At 45.6% G+C, this 16,560-nt stretch overlaps 1 pseudogene; it reads right to left on the reverse strand.

Moving 5' to 3' along the window:
- Window positions 1-4,283: 4,283 nt before the first annotated feature.
- LOC142260795 (U2 spliceosomal RNA) lies at window positions 4,284-4,490 on the reverse strand (annotated as a pseudogene).
- Between the last annotated feature and the right edge of the window lie 12,070 nt (window positions 4,491-16,560).

Here is a 16,560-nt window from a genome sequence, read left to right on the forward strand (position 1 = left end):
ACTGGTGTGGGCTATCACCGAGCGGTTCCGCCATTACCTGGCAGCAGCCAAGTTCACCGCGTACACAGACAATAACCTGCTGACCCATCTAGATACGGCCAAGCTGGGCGCGTTGGAGCAGCGGTGGGTGACCAGGTTAGCCAACTACGATTTCACCATCAAGTACCGGGCCGGCCGTACCAACGTCAATGCCAATGCACTCTCCCGGATGCCCCACCTGTCGGAAGAGGGGCCAGAGGATGATGACCTCGAAGAGATCGAGTTGCCTGCATTTCACCGGCCATTCACTGAGAAGGTGCACGTCTACCAACAACGGGTGAACCTGGATCCGCTGCCCCGACAGGACTGGCAGGAAGCTCAGGACCAGGCACCTGCTGTCCGCCTGGTCAAGACTCTAGTGGAACAGGGTTCTGCTGGGATAGACCCTGCTGCCCCTGCCGAAGCCCAACGTCTGTGGCAAGAACGGACCCGGCTATACCTACACCAGGGGAAGTTGTATCGCGAGCTGATTAATCCAAAGACTCATGAGAAGATCCGCCAGCTGGTGATTCCCCAGGCTAACGTGCCCACCGTCCTGCAAGCATACCATGATGGTGCAGTGCACTTCGGGTGGAAGAAGCTAGAGATGTTGTTAAGAGAGCGGTTCTATTGGAGTGGAATGTGGGAATCTGTGGAGGCCTGGTGCCGAGAATGTGGCCCTTGCGCATTGAGAAGGAAGGACGAGGCCAGCCAGAAGGCACCCCTACACCCGATCATTACACACCAACCGCTGGAGCTGGTTGCCCTTGACCATGTAAAGCTCACCCCCAGCCGAAGTGGGTACACCTACGCTCTGACCATCGTAGACCACTACTCGAGGTTCCTGGTGGTTGTCCCAGTTAAGGACTTAACCGGCCGCACCGCTGCTAAGGCTTTCCAGGCTTATTTCTGTTGACCGCATTGGTACCCGGAGAGGGTGCTTACCGACCAGGGTCCGGCCTTTGAAGCAGAGGTATTCCAGGAATTCTGCCAGTTGTACGGCTGCAAGAAAATCCGGACCACGCCTTACCACGCCCAAACCAATGGCATTTGTGAAAAGATGAACCACTTGGTCCTGGGCCTCCTCAAGACGTTACCACTGGAAGAGCGGAACCTGTGGCTGGAGAAGCTACCTGACCTGGTCGATATGTACAACAACATCCCTTCCAGCTCTACGAAATGCACTCCAGCATACCTGATGAGAGCTCGTCCCGGCCGGCTACCAGTGGATCTGGAAATGGGCTTGGAAGCTTCAGAAGCACTCCTGTCGACAGCTGAATGGGACACTCGGCGGAGGACACAGTACCGACAGGTCCAGGAGTATGTTGAAAAGAACTTGTGCCGGAGTCGGGGACAACAGGAGCAGTGCTTCAACAAGAAGGCGCCTGCCGGTTCCTTCCAACCTGGGGATGTAGTGCTGAAGCGGAAAAGAAGGGCCCACAAGCTGGATGATCAATGGGAAAAAACCCCGTATGTAGTCCAGCCCACAGGATGGGAGAATGGGAAGGCCTACCAGATCAGCCGTGACCAGGGGGGGACTTTGGCCACGGTTTCCCGAGACCACCTGAAGAAGTGCCCACCAGCATTGAGAGTAGCGGATGAGGCTCCAGTTCCCAGTCCAGTGGAGAAGGAAAAAGAGGTAATCCACACCATGATGGGTGATTTTCCAGCAGACTGGCCTACACAGAACGGTGCGGTGATCCTTCCAGTGATACTGTTCCCACAACCCGTGGATGAAGAAATGATGGAAACGGTTAACCGCGAGCCAGTGCCCAGGGATGTACCTGTACCCAGCTCCCCTACGCCTCCGCCTGCCCCACATGATAGCAGGGAGGAGGAACTGACTGTTCCCTCTGCCCCACTGCCTGTCACCACTGACACCGGACCCCGAAGGTCCACTCGCCCCAACCTAGGTAGACCCCCACTTAGGTACAGGGAAACTACTCTTTAAAAGGGGGGGGCTTTATGTGTTGAGTGTACCAGTTTGAAAGTTTTAAATGATAAGTAAAGATGATCAACCAAAGAAGTTTACCTGATTGAACCGTGATTAAACCGGCCGTTGCCGGCAACTGTTGTCCCCGTAGGGACTGTGCAACCATTGCGTAAGGAACTGCTTACGGACAAGCCCGAGAACTTGCAGGGCAACCACAAACTTAGTGCAATGTAAATAAAAATGTTTGTTGGCTTGACACCGTTACCGCCTCCGGAGAGGCTGATTTGGGAGGATGGGCCTGGAGGAAAGGGATGGCCTAGGCCCGCCACTACCGTAACCGGTGGCGATCCTCCGGGGGTTCAGGGGTCCCCTTGGACGTGGGCCCCCTGAAAGAGACAGAACCCGCTCGGGCAACTTGGTGCTGGACTGGGGTCAAGGGGTGCTGCCCGCTTCTTAGGGGCAGCATCAGGGCCAGGTTGTTTGGGTGGGAGAAGAGCGGAAGCTGTACCGTTGTAAAATGTTTATGATGCTTTTACATGTTTTACCGTTTTATTCTTTTTCAGTTGTGAAAATAAAACCGGTGATGGACGGGCAGCCCGCGGACGGTCTGCATTTTACTATAGGGGAATGTGGCGCCCTGGACAAGCCAGGTCGTCACAGGTACTACACCAACACACTCTACACTCCGGCTAGGCACACCGAAGCTAAACACAAATCCTAGTTGCCTTCCTCCAGGGGCTGATGTCCACACCAGGGGGTGGGCCAGGCGGTTGATCCCACCCACCGAGGAGTTCACAGTCCTGGAGGCGGGAAAAGGAGTCAGATTAGAGATCAGTTTTGGAGTTAGAGAAGTGAAGAGGAGAGGAGACTGACCGTGTCCGGGTGTGTGGCCCGGGCACTCAGCAAGGTTGGCAGACGGTGGTGACCTTCTGCAGGAGAGGCTGATTGGAGTGAACCGTACGGACCGGGGATGGGCAGTGGCCCGCCGGTACCAGATCGGGGAGTGAAGAGAAGCCAGCACCATCCGGCAGGGCCTACGGACCCCGACCAGGCTAGGAGTCGCCGTAAAACCGGTCAAATCCGTTAGCGACAGGAACCTCCAGGGTTTCCCAGCAGTCAAGACCCGATTGAAGGCAACAGCTCACACCGTAGAGGGAAGCACAGTCACCGCCAAGGCTACAGTTCCCAGGGCCAGAGCCTGCGGGCAAAAGGGGCTCCCTCAGCATCCATCCAAGCTGGGGAGCGGGTTACCGGTGGGAAGCCCGCTAGATTTTGGGGGAATAAAAGGGGTCCAACACCACATCCCCACAGGTGCACACCCACCCATCAAAGAGAGCTATAAGCCAATACCACCTTCACATTGCCAGTGTACCAAGGACATGTTGAGCAACATGAAGGCGGCTGGGGTTATCCGTGACAGTTGTAGCCTTTGGGCAGCTCTGTTGATCCTGTTAAAAAAGAAGGACGGCACCACTCCCCGTATTGAGGAATCGCTAGCTGCATTGAGAACTGCAAATTATTTTTCTACCCTTGATCTCACTAGTCACTATTGGCAAGTGTCCGTTGCTGAGGCAGACCCCTATGGGTCTCTGCGAGTTCAAAAGCATGCCCTTCGAGCTGTGCAATGCGCCAGGAACCTTCCAGAGGCTGATGGAATGCTGCTTGGGACAAGATTTTAGGGTGTATAAAAAGGGAGATTAGATCCCGTGATCCCAACGTATTGTTACACCTCTATAAATCACTTGTAAGGCTACATCTGGAATATGGGAACCAGTTTTGGGCTCCACATTTTAAAAAGGACATTCAGAAGTTAGAGTCAGTTCAAAGGTGGGCAACTAGACTACTACAAGGAATGGAAGGCCTCCCATATGATGACAAGTTGAAAAAGTTATTAAGTGATTATTGGCTGCAATGGGGCTTTCTGGCTGGTGCCAGCCTCTCTTCTTAGCACACAGGAACCACAATCCCTACACCATGCTTCAATGGATTCTCTCATCCCAGCCCAGTAAAACTACATATTTTACACAGTCATAAGCAGCCAAAAGGGATCTATTCTATTCAATTGCAAATGATCTAGATAAGACTGAGAATAAGATACTGCACGGGACATAGCAGAGTTGGTCAAGTTGAGTGGAGATGAGTTTGCTATTTGGCACAGCTTTTTGCATCAATAAAGCAAGTAAAAGGTGTGAAAGATAAAAAAAAGGGTGAAAGTGTGAAAAGTGAATTGGCCAAATTGAGGTGCATATAAAGTTTTTGCTTTCTTTCAATTCACTAATGGGGCTCATTTGAATCAGGTGAATTGAGTTCTGCTTTTGGAAACTGGGTTAAGAAGGGGTGCACCGGTCCTGGAGGTACTGCAATACCAGGTCAATGCGTGGAGTGGACAGAGCAAGATTTTTTCCATCTCCTTGTTCTAAAAATCCATTTAATATATGGTCCCCAGAGAGGGGACGTATCAGATATTAAACTGATAAGAACAGATTTAATTTTTTTTTTTTTCTGTTTATCAGTAGGACTTCAAAATAACAAAGGTGATCGCCTCCCGTTGCCTGGGAACCGTCCAGGCACAAGAGGGCTATGTGTCACCAGAAGGCGCACACACTTCCTCAAGGCCGGCAGACGTGCAATCCCAGGCACCTTCCAGTACCGACCAAGGTAGCGTCCTCCGAAACTACACTTGATCTTAGCCAAAAGGCCGAGAAGCTATAACCCGAATTGGTTACGGCCTTGAGTGGCACCCTGGCCTATACCGGACACATATTAGGGAGAGGGAGACAAACCCACGCCTACAGAAGACATTTTGTCACCCAAGCCAACCCTTGAAAAGGCTGTTTTGCAGAGCAAAAACAAGAAGAATGGTGCTTTTTGCAGCCGCCGCCCACTGCAATGAATCTGAATAACTCCTCCTTTTGGACACAAGCACCTCCCCTCCCCCTTGCAGTCTTTCCAATTCATGATACAAAAAGACGGACGGACAGGACAGGACAGGACAGGCTGCCTGACTTTCCGTCACTGCCACCCTTTGCCATCCTTGCCCGTAGAAAGCCCTTTCATCATCCCCAAACCCTAATCTTTTCCCTTCCCTTCCCAGATGCGTCTCACTCCCTTTCATTAGGAAGTGAGCGCAGCCTTTTCTCCGTTCTGCACATGCGCGACGTTAAACACAAATGCGCAGGCGTGCGTTCCATTACCCTCACTGCATTCCACTCCCATACAGGAAGTGGGCGCAGCTATTACTACGGTCGCACATAAAAGAACCCACGGCCACCACTGCACATAGCTGACTCCACCACAGGACACCCACTTCTACACCAACGCAGGTAAGACAGGATCGGCACCTCTATGCTCCCGTTACAATCAGGCTCAGTCACCATGTGATAACGCTCTCAACTCTTTAGTTGCAGGCTCCCCTTGCTTCACCTCCACTGGCTGTGCTGCCATTTCATCTCCCACCTGGAAGGTATACTTTATTCCACTATTTTCCTGTTTCTCTCTTCCCCCTTTTCCCATAACCTACTTTTATCTGCATTTGTGGGGTATCTATATGCTATTTACATCATAGTTTTATTCATTAATATGGAAGGGAAGAGTGCCCATGAGAGTGTTGAACTGCGGAGAGCAAGAGATTAAGCTGCTCCGATTTGCCACCATTGATAAGCTGTTCTCAGTAGATACACATGCTATCCAAACAGCAGCATCCACCATTGCTTCAGCCCACCCATTCAGTGACAGCTCACCAAGTCAGCCAGAGGAGTGGTGTAAGGAATTACACGTAGGCACTGACTCCACACCTTCACATCACAAGAAAGGGGTCTACAGGCTAGTGCAAGAATACGAGCAAGTCTTCAGCAAACATCCGCTAGACTTTTGAAGAATAAAAGGGGTCAAACACTACATCCCCACAAGTGCACACCCACCCATCAAAGAGAGATATAAGCCAAAACTACCTGCACATTACCAGTGTACCAAGGACATGTTGAGCAACATGAAGGAGGCTGGGGTTATCCGTGACAGTTGTAGCCTCTGGGCAGCTCCGTTGGTCCTGTTAAAGAAGAAGGACAGCACCACTCCCCTGTATTGAGGAATAGCTAGCTGCATTGAGAACTGCAAATTATTTTTCTACCCTTGATCTCACTAGTCGCTATTGGCAAGTGTCCGTTGCTGAGGCAGACCGGGAGAAGACCGCCTTTGCCACCCCGATGGGTCTCTGCGAGTTCAAAAGCATGCCCTTCGAGCTGTGCAATTTGCCAGGAACCTTCCAGAGGCTGATGGAATGCTGCTTGGGACACCGAAACTTTGAAACGGTACTGCTATACCTTTATGATGTTATTGTTTATTCTAAAGCAAACAAGATTTTAGGGTGTATAAAAAGGGAGATTAGATCCGGTGATCCCAACGTATTGTTACCCCTCTATAAATCACTTGTAAGGCCACATCTGGAATATGGGGTAAAGTCCTGAGCAGGTTGATAACCATTGGTTTGAGCATGGTAGGGTGTAGTGCGCATCTTCCTGCATCGGTAAAAGCTGCAGAAGTCCTTGAAGATTTCCGCTTCAAAGGCTGTGCCTTGATCTGTGAGGACTCTCTCTGAGTAGCCATGAGGTCTGCATAAGTGTGCTTGGAAGACCTTCGCTGCAGTATGGGCCATTAGATCTTTGACTTGTACCACAACCATAAATCTCGAGTAGTTGTCTACCATCGTAAGTGCATACGTGAGCTCGCCTCGATATTCTGCAACAAAACTCCCTTTTTCGATTTCAGTTTCAGCAAACACTCCTCTTCCTGTAGAAAATATTTATCATTACCTAAGACAGTCATTCTAATGCATGACAATATTAAGGCAATTTAGTTAAAACTTGTTTTAACTCACCTTTAAGGGGATTGATGTATTTCATGGTCAATCCAGGTTTGTCAGTGATGGCACTGACATAATGTATGGCGTCTTTTTCGGGCGTTATCCTTTGCCTTTTCATTGTGAAAATCCAGTTGCCTATATCAAAGCAAATTCTACTACTTGTAAAGTATGCAGAAAATGAAATGTAGAACATATAACATCAACTGCTTAGGAACGCATCATAGGTTAGTACTTAAAAGGATATTGTCATGTTCTAGTCATAATGCAAGCTGGACATTTTTCATGTTACCCTGTAATCGCCGGCCTGTTCTAATGCTCACAAGCCAAGATATAGGCTCAGCTGCTAAGGCTTCCCTCTGCCTTCTGAATGAAACTTGAATATGTCTGGGTCACTGTGTATATAGCAGGTGCTCAGAAAAAATAAGAGTCAATTCAATAGAAATAGCTCTGGCACACTATAGTGATCAATAACGTAAGAAAAGAACTCTTGGAATGCTGAAAATTCTTTATTTGTGCAAAAGGATAATTCATCCAACGTTTCGACCTTGTTTTTAGGTCTTTATCAAGGATAAAGTTATCTAAGATCATAAAGGGTTACAAAACCATATAAACACGTAATTAGTACATAGTACAACATAACAGTACAATATATTGCTACTTGAGAGTACAATGGGTCAAATGACCATGATGCACATACAAAAAATTTTTCCAAAGCCATAGTGAAAACATTTGTACTGAGGAAAGAAAATTTCCACATGACCTATCTGGAGAAACATTCTGGATCAAACAACCAAAAATAGTCAAGCAGGTAAATACACACCTATATGGATAACAGGATGATATGTGTTCAATTGTATAGCGTCATTGCCATTAAGGTACAAATGGAAAACTTGCAATCCTATATAGTGAAGGAAATGAACACATATCATATCAAAGAACACAGGAACATGGGTGTGAGAAAAACCTCAATGTTTATACTTTGTTCTTTATAATGGTGTGAACATGTATATGTCTCAGTACCTTATGCACTTGAGAATTCTAGTGAGTAGATCATGAAAGCCTATTTCAGAACTGGAATCGGTAAATAATTGTAGGTGGAATCTAAATGAAAAGATGGTACAAGTGTTATCATGACACGTGGGCTATAACACAATGGACCGTGTGACAAAGAAGAAAGGAGAGAAAGAAGAGGAAGAAAATGCAACTACCTGTAACATTACGTGATAGTCACTGGTAAGTATCACTTGACAATTCAAGTGAAAAAGGATTCCTTTATTAAAGGGTTCTCAGTCGCCTCAGGATCATGAAATACTAGGGTAAATGATATGAGAATGGGTAAGAAGCACCACTAAAGGAAATATGAGATGCAGGACATATATCTATAAACCCCTGAACTACATGATAGAAATAAAAAGAAGAAAAAAGAAAAAAAAGAAGAAAGAAGAAGAACACATAGAATGCGGAAAGAGAATGGGTACAACTACCTGAGTTACTGCAGGGAGGCCCCTGGTTGGTATTGTGAGGGTTAGTGGAATTCCTTCACTGAAGGGTTCTCAGTTGCCTCAGGTTCGTGAAAAATGCTATAGACAAATAATGCCCGGAGAAAAGGGGTTCATATACAGCGAATAATGGTAATACAAGGTACATGTGTCACATGTAATAGTATATATATATATATTGTACTAAGCTCTACACCAGAAATAGAAAGTAGTCCCTCTGCCTTCTGTCTAGGTGCCCTGAGTTATGTCCTGTAAACTGTCACAGCGACCCAGACACACATGTGTAGTAGGGGAATATCCCTGCTGAGATGCCAGTGCTAGAGCACTCGTTTGCTGTGGATTTGAACGCTATGTGAGCAGTTCTTACCTTCAATGAGCAGAAGTCTCTTTTTTCAGATTTCAATATCTCTGTGGGTATCTGGCAGAAATATGGAATACTCTTTACTGCTAAGACCCTGTACACCACTCCCACTAAAGGGGGCTTTACACGCTGCGACATCGCTAATGCGGAGTCGTTGGGGTCACGGAATTTGTGACGCACATCCGGCCGCATTAGCGATGTTGCTGCGTGTGACACCGATGAGCGATTTTGCATCGCTGCAAAAACGTGCAAAATCGCTCATCGGTGACATGGGTCTCCATTCTCGATTATCGTTACTGCAGCAGTAACGATGTAGTTCGTCGCTCCTGCGGCAGCACACATCGCTCCGTGTGACACCGCAGAAACGAGGAACCTCTCCTTACCTGCCTCCCAGCCGCTATGAGGAAGGAAGGAGGTGGGCGGGATGTTCCGGCCACTCATCTCCGCCCCTCCGCTGCTATTGGGCGGTCGCTCAGTGACGTCGCTGTGACGCCGCACGGACCGCCCCCTTAGAAAGGAGGCGGTTCGTCGGTCACAGCGACGTCGCCGGGCAGGTAAGTATGTGTGACGGGTCTGGTCGGTGTTGTGCAGCATGGGCAGCGATTTGCCCGTGTCGCGCAACAGATGGGGGCGGGTATCCACACTAGCGATATCGGGACCGATATCGCAGTGTGTAAAGTAGCCTTTAATAAACTGTGTAAAGGATTTTAAGTAAAAATCCACAATAAACCAGCGCTAGATGGGTTTTTATAATTTTATTAATAGACCACAAATAAAAAATTTTTTGCTATCCTTGTTTCAAGACAGAGTATTTGATAATATACAATACACTGATTATTACTAAAACCAAGGACCACATAAAACAAGGACCACATAAAATAAAAAATGAAAGTAATGAGAATAAAATTCTTTTGTATAACCAATTAACTTCGAGGTGATACAATATTCACATTGATTTAGTTTTACCAGTCTAATGTAATGCCCCGGCCGGTGGCATATATTTTGTTTGGTTAATAATTTAGACTTATACAATGAAAGATGTACTATACCACCCCTGGCTAACTTACAAGTTTTAAGTTGTACAATATAAGTTTGCGACGTTATATTCGCCCCCAGGGCCTGGGGGAATAAACCTCACAACAACTTGACCGCAAAAAACACCCCGGATTTCTCCGTTGATTAGGCTGGAACCGCTATGTACAGGATTGACCTGTTAGACTTCCAGAGCGGACGTTTTGAGGCCAGTGGCCGCGACTAGTGCTGGCTCTGGGGGAGATGTATGGTTACCGACATCCCTCTTTACAGAGCCTTTATAACACTTCACAAGGCCACAAACCAGCCGGTCCCGTATTCTCCCAAATGTACTTTCGAAATCAAGCAGTACGAAGCCACTGAAAGCACCAAGATGTTGGCTGCGGACAACAATAAGATCAGCGGTAACTACTCAGCCTCTCCAGCGGGCAGTCCAGACCGTATCCAGTGTCAGCTGACTGATTCCACACAGGAGGAAGTTGCTTGGCAGGTTAGCACCACACAAGGCTCCGATCCGCTTCCAAACGAGCAATGCAGAACCGCTGGAGGTACCAATGTATCCTGGTTGCAGACAAAGGAAATGTCAGCGGTAACCTCTCAACCTCTCCAGCAGGCAATCCGTACCGTGTCCAGTGGAAGCCGGTTGATTCCACACGAGGGAGAGATTACTTGGCAGGTTATCACCGCACAGGTGAGGTAGGCAAAAACAGAGTCCTGATCCGACGCGCGTTTCGGGGGCGTGTAACGGCCCCCTTCCTCAAGGATAACTCAGCTGTTGCCTAGAGCACTATTTATGCATATATTTAATTGGTTATAATTTGCATAAAATTAAACAATGTTTAAATTCAACCAACATTCAATGACCACTACATATATCAATTTGTGAAAGACCGTTCATAATAGCCATATAATATAATTATGTGCAAAGGTTTTTCTAAAGGTTTTTCTAAAAAGACCTATATATAGCCTTGCTTGTATCATCATATACTGGGAAGACAATGTGTATATATGCATATGCTTTTTTTCAACAATAAATTTAACAAAAGGACATCATAAAGGTGTAATATAAATTTGCTATAATATGAAAAGCCCCTTATATCTACATCAACCTTGGGCAAGTGAAGCACCAATTTTAATATATATTATGCATATATACACATATATCTCCATGACAATCGCTTTATTTTTTTTTATTTTTTTTTTTTCCTTCTCTCCGTATTATTATCAGTACCTATTACTCCTCTACCTATAAAAATATAAATTAATTAAAAGCAAACAGTTCTATATCATTATTGAGTCCATATGGTTTCAAGGTGTTCAATTCAAAAATCCATTGGCTTTCTGCTCGTGACATTTTTTTAATGAAATCGCCACCTCTCCAATCCTTAGTTATTTTTTGTACGCCCCATACTTGGGATCCTTTAAAGGACCCTCCATGTTTTAACACATAATGTCTGGATAGGGGGTGCTTAGTACATTTATTTTTAACACTTCTAATGTGCTCACCCACCCTTTTCCATAGGGGTCTAATAGTTCTCCCAATGTATTTTTTCTGACAGGGACATTGAATGCAATATACTACTCCCTTTGATTGACATGTAATAAATTCTCTAATCATGACTTCTGACTGCCCCTGTAAGAAGGATTTCCGTGAAATATTTTTTGTATTCTTACATACTATACAGCTCTTGCATGGAAAAAAACCTTTCAGGCCAAATAATCCTCCCTTATTAGGTGCTGTAAGATTACGTATGGTGGGTGCCACTAAATTGCCAATATTGTTTGCCTTCCTATATATGAATATAACGTCGCAAACTTATATTGTACAACTTAAAACTTGTAAGTTAGCCAGGGGTGGTATAGTACATCTTTCATTGTATAAGTCTAAATTATTAACCAAACAAAATATATGCCACCGGCCGGGGCATTACATTAGACTGGTAAAACTAAATCAATGTGAATATTGTATCACCTCGAAGTTAATTGGTTATACAAAATAATTTTATTCTCATTACTTTCATTTTTTATTTTATGTGGTCCTTGTTTTATGTGGTCCTTGGTTTTAGTAAAAATCAGTGTATTGTATATTATCAAATACTCTGTCTTGAAACAAGGATAGCAAAAAATTTTTTATTTGTGGTCTATTAATAAAATTATAAAAACCCATCTAGCGCTGGTTTATTGTGGATTTTTACTTAAAATCCTTTACACAGTTTATTAAAGGCTACTTTACACACTGCGATATCGGTCCCGATATCGCTAGTGTGGATACCCGCCCCCATCTGTTGCACGACACGGGCAAATCGCTGCCCATGCTGCACAACACCGACCAGACCCGTCACATATACTTACCTGCCCGGCGACGTCGCTGTGACCGGCGAACCGCCTCCTTTCTAAGGGGGCGGTCCGTGCGGCGTCACAGCGACATCACTGAGCGACCGCCCAATAGCAGCGGAGGGGCGGAGATGAGTGGCCGGAACATCCCGCCCACCTCCTTCCTTCCTCATAGCGGCTGGGAGGCAGGTAAGGAGAGGTTCCTCGTTTCTGCGGTGTCACACGGAGCGATGTGTGCTGCCGCAGGAGCGACGAACTACATCGTTACTGCTGCAGTAACGATAATCGAGAATGGAGACCCATGTCACCGATGAGCGATTTTGCACGTTTTTGCAGCGATGCAAAATCGCTCATCGGTGTCACACGCAGCATCGCTAATGCGGCCGGATGTGCGTCACAAATTCCGTGACCCCAACGACTCCGCATTAGCGATGTCGCAGCGTGTAAAGCCCCCTTTAGTGGGAGTGGTGTACAGGGTCTTAGCAGTAAAGAGTATTCCATATTTCTGCCAGATACCCACAGAGATATTGAAATCTGAAAAAAGAGACTTCTGCTCATTGAAGGTAAGAACTGCTCACATAGCGTTCAACTCCACAGCAAACGAGTGCTCTAGCACTGGCATCTCAGCAGGGATATTCCCCTACTACACATGTGTGTCTGGGTCCCTGTGACAGTTTACAGGACATAACTCAGGGCACCTAGACAGAAGGCAGAGGGACTACTTTCTATTTCTGGTGTAGAGCTTAGTACAATATATATATATATACTATTACATGTGACACATGTACCTTGTATTACCATTATTCGCTGTATATGAACCCCTTTTCTCCGGGCATTATTTGTCTATAGCATTTTTCACGAACCTGAGGCAACTGAGAACCCTTCAGTGAAGGAATTCCACTAACCCTCACAATACCAACCAGGGGCCTCCCTGCAGTAACTCAGGTAGTTGTACCCATTCTCTTTCCGCATTCTATGTGTTCTTCTTCTTTCTTCTTTTTTTTCTTTTTTCTTCTTTTTATTTCTATCATGTAGTTCAGGGGTTTATAGATATATGTCCTGCATCTCATATTTCCTTTAGTGGTGCTTCTTACCCATTCTCATATCATTTACCCTAGTATTTCATGATCCTGAGGCGACTGAGAACCCTTTAATAAAGGAATCCTTTTTCACTTGAATTGTCAAGTGATACTTACCAGTGACTATCACGTAATGTTACAGGTAGTTGCATTTTCTTCCTCTTCTTTCTCTCCTTTCTTCTTTGTCACACGGTCCATTGTGTTATAGCCCACGTGTCATGATAACACTTGTACCATCTTTTCATTTAGATTCCACCTACAATTATTTACCGATTCCAGTTCTGAAATAGGCTTTCATGATCTACTCACTAGAATTCTCAAGTGCATAAGGTACTGAGACATATACATGTTCACACCATTATAAAGAACAAAGTATAAACATTGAGGTTTTTCTCACACCCATGTTCCTGTGTTCTTTGATATGATATGTGTTCATTTCCTTCACTATATAGGATTGCAAGTTTTCCATTTGTACCTTAATGGCAATGACGCTATACAATTGAACACATATCATCCTGTTATCCATATAGGTGTGTATTTACCTGCTTGACTATTTTTGGTTGTTTGATCCAGAATGTTTCTCCAGATAGGTCATGTGGAAATTTTCTTTCCTCAGTACAAATGTTTTCACTATGGCTTTGGAAAAATTTTTTGTATGTGCATCATGGTCATTTGACCCATTGTACTCTCAAGTAGCAATATATTGTACTGTTATGTTGTACTATGTACTAATTACGTGTTTATATGGTTTTGTAACCCTTTATGATCTTAGATAACTTTATCCTTGATAAAGACCTAAAAACAAGGTCGAAACGTTGGATGAATTATCCTTTTGCACAAATAAAGAATTTTCAGCATTCCAAGAGTTCCTTTCTTACGTTATTGATCACTATAGTGTGCCAGAGCTATTTCTATTGAATTGACTCTTATTTTTTCTGAGCACCTGCTATATACACAGTGACCCAGACATATTCAAGTTTCATTCAGAAGGCAGAGGGAAGCCGTAGCAGCTGAGCCTATATCTTGGCTTGTGAGCATTAGAACAGGCCGGCGATTACAGGGTAACATGAAAAATGTCCAGCTTGCATTATGACTAGAACATGACAATATCCTTTTAAGTACTAACCTATGATGCGTTCCTAAGCAGTTGATGTTATATGTTCTACATTTCATTTTCTGCATACTTTACAAGTAGTAGAATTTGCTTTGATATAGGCAACTGGATTTTCACAATGAAAAGGCAAAGGATAACGCCCGAAAAAGACGCCATACATTATGTCAGTGCCATCACTGACAAACCTGGATTGACCATGAAATACATCAATCCCCTTAAAGGTGAGTTAAAACAAGTTTTAACTAAATTGCCTTAATATTGTCATGCATTAGAATGACTGTCTTAGGTAATGATAAATATTTTCTACAGGAAGAGGAGTGTTTGCTGAAACTGAAATCGAAAAAGGGAGTTTTGTTGCAGAATATCGAGGCGAGCTCACGTATGCACTTACGATGGTAGACAACTACTCGAGATTTATGGTTGTGGTACAAGTCAAAGATCTAATGGCCCATACTGCAGCGAAGGTCTTCCAAGCACACTTATGCAGACCTCATGGCTACTCAGAGAGAGTCCTCACAGATCAAGGCACAGCCTTTGAAGCGGAAATCTTCAAGGACTTCTGCAGCTTTTACCGATGCAGGAAGATGCGCACTACACCCTACCATGCTCAAACCAATGGTTATCAACCTGCTCAGGACTTTACCCCATATTCCAGATGTGGCCTTACAAGTGATTTATAGAGGGGTAACAATACGTTGGGATCACCGGATCTAATCTCCCTTTTTATACACCCTAAAATCTTGTTTGCTTTAGAATAAACAATAACATCATAAAGGTATAGCAGTACCGTTTCAAAGTTTCGGTGTCCCAAGCAGCATTCCATCAGCCTCTGGAAGGTTCCTGGCAAATTGCACAGCTCGAAGGGCATGCTTTTGAACTCGCAGAGACCCATCGGGGTGGCAAAGGCGGTCTTCTCCCGGTCTGCCTCAGCAACGGACACTTGCCAATAGCGACTAGTGAGATCAAGGGTAGAAAAATAATTTGCAGTTCTCAATGCAGCTAGCTATTCCTCAATACAGGGGAGTGGTGCTGTCCTTCTTCTTTAACAGGACCAACGGAGCTGCCCAGAGGCTACAACTGTCACGGATAACCCCAGCCTCCTTCATGTTGCTCAACATGTCCTTGGTACACTGGTAATGTGCAGGTAGTTTTGGCTTATATCTCTCTTTGATGGGTGGGTGTGCACTTGTGGGGATGTAGTGTTTGACCCCTTTTATTCTTCAAAAGTCTAGCGGATGTTTGCTGAAGACTTGCTCGTATTCTTGCACTAGCCTGTAGACCCCCTTCTTGTGATGTGAAGGTGTGGAGTCAGTGCCTACGTGTAATTCCTTACACCACTCCTCTGGCTGACTTGGTGAGCTGTCACTGAATGGGTGGGCTGAAGCAATGGTGGATGCTGCTGTTTGGATAGCATGTGTATCTACTGAGAACAGCTTATCAATGGTGGCAAATCGGAGCAGCTTAATCTCTTGCTCTCCGCAGTTCAACACTCTCATGGGCACTCTTCCCTTCCATATTAATGAATAAAACTATGATGTAAATAGCATATAGATACCCCACAAATGCAGATAAAAGTAGGTTATGGGAAAAGGGGGAATAGAGAAACAGGAAAATAGTGGAATAAAGTATACCTTCCAGGTGGGAGAGGAAATGGCAGCACAGCCAGTGTAGGTGAAGCAAGGGGAGCCTGCAACTAAAGAGTTGAGAGCGTTATCACATGGTGACTGAGCCTGATTGTAACGGGAGCATAGAGGTGCCGATCCTGTCTTACCTGCGTTGGTGTAGAAGTGGGTGTCCTGTGGTGGAGTCAGCTATGTGCAGTGGTGGCCGTGGGTTCTTTTATGTGCGACCGTAGTAATAGCTGCGCCCACTTCCTGTATGGGAGTGGAATGCAGTGAGGGTAATGGAACGCACGCCTGCGCATTTGTGTTTAACGTCGCGCATGTGCAGAACGGAGAAAAGGCTGCGCTCACTTCCTAATGAAAGGGAGTGAGACGCATCTGGGAAGGGAAGGGAAAAGATTAGGGTTTGGGGATGATGAAAGGGCTTTCTACGGGCAAGGATGGCAAAGGGTGGCAGTGACGGAAAGTCAGGCAGCCTGTCCTGTCCTGTCCTGTCCGTCCGTCTTTTTGTATCATGAATTGGAAAGACTGCAAGGGGGAGGGGAGGTGCTTGTGTCCAAAAGGAGGAGTTATTCAGATTCATTGCAGTGGGCGGCGGCTGCAAAAAGCACCATTCTTCTTGTTTTTGCTCTGCAAAACAGCCTTTTCAAGGGTTGGCTTGGGTGACAAAATGTCTTCTGTAGGCGTGGGTTTGTCTCCCTCTCCCTAAG

This window comes from Anomaloglossus baeobatrachus, unplaced genomic scaffold, assembly GCF_048569485.1.
Source record: "Anomaloglossus baeobatrachus isolate aAnoBae1 unplaced genomic scaffold, aAnoBae1.hap1 Scaffold_187, whole genome shotgun sequence".
NCBI classification, from domain to species: domain Eukaryota; kingdom Metazoa; phylum Chordata; class Amphibia; order Anura; family Aromobatidae; genus Anomaloglossus; species Anomaloglossus baeobatrachus.